At 42.0% G+C, this 4,056-nt stretch overlaps 1 long non-coding RNA gene across 1 annotated transcript; it reads right to left on the reverse strand.

Moving 5' to 3' along the window:
- Window positions 1–2,826: 2,826 nt before the first annotated feature.
- Window positions 2,827–3,696, reverse strand: LOC131518150 (uncharacterized). Its single transcript, XR_009264947.1, has 2 exons — window positions 3,634–3,696; window positions 2,827–3,042 (listed from the first exon to the last, which is right to left on the reverse strand). It is a non-coding gene; the product is annotated as an uncharacterized LOC131518150 (long non-coding RNA).
- Between the last annotated feature and the right edge of the window lie 360 nt (window positions 3,697–4,056).

Here is a 4,056-nt window from a genome sequence, read left to right on the forward strand (position 1 = left end):
AACTCTTCATAAAATAGAGAAGGACAGGACAAAGGAGACACCTGAAATGAGCCTAATGTAGGGTTCAAGATCCAAGCAAGTATCGGGATATATGGTCTTTTTTTTATTAATGTTTATTTATTTTTGAAAGAGAGAGAGAGTGTGAGGGGGGAGGGGCAGAGAGAGAGGGAAGCAGGCTCCAGGCTCCAAGCCGTCAGCACAGAACCCAACACAGGGCTCAAACCCATGAACTGCAAGATCATGACCTGCATCAGAGTCAGACGCTTACCTGACTGAGCCACCCAGGCGCCCCTGGATATATCGTCTTGAACCCACAGGGCCACATGTGGGGACAAAGAGAAGGCCAAGCAGGTACCCTGCACCCCTCCCCCTGCTTCAGCGAGAGCAGCTCTCCTTTTGCCCATGTTATGTATTGGTGCTCCCAGTAAGAGTTCATGCAGAAAGGAGAACTGGCTATTTTTAAAACTTAAAAACGAAAAGAACAAAGACACTTAATAGTTAAAAGAACACTGTTCTAGAAGCCAGCTCTCTCAGCCCCATTTCCTCGTTTACAAAATGAAGAGTTTGTATGTAATGGTTTCTAGCATTCCCCTATTCCATGGTATGTACTGTTTTATATTCCAGGCCAAAACACTAGCGTAGATGTGGCTATTATTTGGTATAACAATCTAATTATGCCATGTTATCAAACAGCATGCTTACCTCCCTTTTAACATAACAAGGAAGTAAAACATTCAGGCGTGGAACCAGCAGTATATCAACTGAGAGCTGGTCTCAGATATAAAATGCTCACTTTAACATGGGTCACTGGAAAGTAGTCAAATAGCCCTCACAGATTCTAGACTACAAGGTAAAATGCTGCACATTCCTCGAGACTTGTCTGCGTTCAGATGAGCCCAACACTAGCTTGAGTTGCAAATAAACCTATAATTTTACCGTAATTTAAAAAAATCTTTATGATTTTAGTGTTTTTTTTATTTTTTTAATGTTTTTATTTTTGAGAGAGAGAGAGCACTAACGGGGGAGGGACAGAGAGAGAGGGAGACACAGAATCTGAAGCAGGCTCCAGGCTCTGAGCTGTTAGCACAGAGCCCGACACAGGGCTCGAACCCAGAACCGCGAGATCACAACCTGAGTAGAGTTAGGCACTCAACCGACTGAGCCACCCAGGCGCCCCTGGATAGTGTGTTTTTAGTTACAACTTATTCTAGCACTGAGCAATTTGTTGAGTTTCTCCTCCTTGCTGCCAAAAGAAAAAAAAATAATAAATGAATATGGCAAAATATAAAATCAAATACTATACAGCCATTAAAATGACATGAATGTGTATTTGTTGGCATGAAAAAATGTCCAAAATATAGTAAGTGAAAAAGGCAAAATACAAACCAACATATATAATATTATTTCATTGCGGGGGAAAAAAATCGCATGTATTCATATATACACAGGAAAAAGTTTTGAAGGATGGCCTTAGTTATCCCTGGATCACAGGATTATAAGCCATCATTACCTTCTTCTTTGTTACCCTCCTGTGTTCTGAAGTATTTTTTAACATTGAAATGGGGGAGGGGGGGTGGTAAGTTTGGAAAAAAGAAAACCTCACTAATTTCTTATCCCATATGTTATTCAGAAAAATGTACAAATGACAGCTCTTAAGAAGTAGTGGGTGATCAGGGTGCCTGGGTGGCTCTTTTGGTTAAGCATCCAATTCTTGATTTGTGCTCAGCTCATGATCTCATGGTTCATGGGATAGAGCTCCACATCAGGCTCTGTGCTGACAGTGTGGAGCCTGCTTAGGACTCACTCTCTCTCTCTCTCTCTCTCTCTCTTTCTCTCTCTCATTCCCTCTCTCTTTCTCCTTCTCTTTATTAAAAAAAAAAAAAGAAAGAAATGGTGGATGATTGAGAATCAGCAGACTTTCTCTATAAAGAGCCAGATAGTAAATACTTTAAGCTCATGGGCCATGCGTAGATTTTATAATCATTTGACTTTGTCATGCTAGTACAAAAGCATCCATAGATAGTAGGTAAATGAGTACACTTGACACGGTCACAGTAAAACTTTACAGAAACAGGAGGCAGGCTGTGAGTCTACAACCCCCAGTGTAGTAGAAGCATTAGTGAAGCAGATAGATGAAGGTTTAAGCCCTCACTCCCTTGCCTAGAGCTGTGTAACCCTGTAAGACTTGCTTTCCTTGTACGTAAAAAGGAAATAATAATACCTCCCTTGAAGATTTGTGTAAGAAATATCACCCAACAGTACACATAGTTAAGTGGTTGTTTCCTGCCTGCCTTCTTTTTATAGCACAACTGGGGGAAAAAATTAAGCACATTAAGTAAAGTGAGATTTTTTTTAGTAAACTAATTCTTTTAAAAATTTTTTTAAGGTTTATTTATTTTGAGAGAGACAGAGACAGCATGAGTCGGGGGGGGTGGCGAGGGAGAGAGGGAGAGGGAGAAGGAGAGGGAGAGAGAGAGAGAGAGAGAGAGAGAGAGAGAGAGAGAGAGAGAATCCTAAGCAGGCTCAGCCCCATCAGCACAAAGCCTGACACAGGGCTCGAACTCACAAAACCATGAGATCATGACGTGAGCTGAAATCAGGAGTCAGATGCTTAACAGGCACCCCTCATAAACTAATCCTAACACCAGCATTTACCCACAACAGAACTATTTTACAGCTAAAAGCAAAATTCGTAGGGCAAGCTGTGAAATAGGGTAAAGAGTGGCAAAGTGACCTGTTTGGAGGCCTTTACTTTCCACTTCACTGGCAATGACTACAGAAGGCTTGGAGCACACACCCCACATGTAACTTAAAATAAACACAATATATCTCGTAAGGTTCATGTTGGGGAAGAGTCGTGCAGAATCAGAGGCATTGAACGCTGGCTCCCATATGTTCACACAGGTTGACCCACACACCTCCTCTATGAAAAACATGTAAGGGCATCGTCATGTATTCATGCTAACAGTCATTGAGGCACCTTTGGTTCTTCTTTTCTCTCCTTGATGTTCGTAACGATGCCTATTGTCCTGCACCTCATTCCTAGTAATGGAAAGCGGGAGGTATGATCAGAACATATCAACGCCTCATTTATTTACCTTCCAAAGAAATAGTTCTTACTTGTGAGTTTTCAAAACTTTTTGACCACCCAGAGTACTTCCATTAGTTTCTGTCTCTGTGTCTAAGAAACATGGCTTCTGGTAGTTTTTTTTGTTTGTTTTTCTACTCAGGGTCTCTGCTGATTGAAGAGGGTTGATTGGATTTAAAATGTTTCAGAGACTCAAAAGAAAAAGAAACGAGAAGTCTTAGTGGTACTTTACATCCTCGTGACCCCACTGGGCCAAAATTGTGTTTCATGAAAGCCAGAGAAATAAAACTATGGGACTGAAAAGCAATCTCCCTTCAGAACTGGATTTTAGTCCCAACAAGGGGGTCGTGATTAGCAGTTTCCTCCTAGCAAAACCTTTAAAACATGAAAAAAAATGTGATGTTGATACCAAAACACATATTCCATACAGCGTAACACAATGGTGGCTGGTTAGCAGTCTGAGAGAGGAGCACGTTGTGACTCTGGTGCTTAGTGATTACACAAGAGAACACCAGGATCACAGTGTTGCTTGTTTCATCACTAACCTCACCCAGAGCTGTGGTGAAGGAGGAACTTTCACAGCATTTGCCTCAGTGTTCCTTTTCCCTAAGACAAAGGGAAGGAATCAGAGAGAGGTGGTGATTAATATAGGTGTCAGGGACAGTTCTCATGCTCTGTATTTAGATGCATTGCTTCAATCGAATATTCCAATCCAAAATACAGTCATCTGTGCTTATTCCTTTTCGTTTGCAGAGAAATGAAGTCTATAATAGGCTGCTTTCAGGAGCCAAAGTACAGTGGCCTGAATGCTACACAAGTTCCTGGCTGGGGGGCGGAGTGGTGGGGGGAAGGCTGGAATCCAGCACCAGCTCCTGATTACCAAAAACGAGCTGTGAGAGCTGGCTGCGGCTGTGGGAGCTTGTCAAGTTCACATGATCCCAGATAGAGACTTCACTAGAAAACCTGGG

The sequence above is a fragment of the Neofelis nebulosa genome, chromosome 7 (assembly GCF_028018385.1).
Source record: "Neofelis nebulosa isolate mNeoNeb1 chromosome 7, mNeoNeb1.pri, whole genome shotgun sequence".
NCBI lineage: Eukaryota > Metazoa > Chordata > Mammalia > Carnivora > Felidae > Neofelis > Neofelis nebulosa.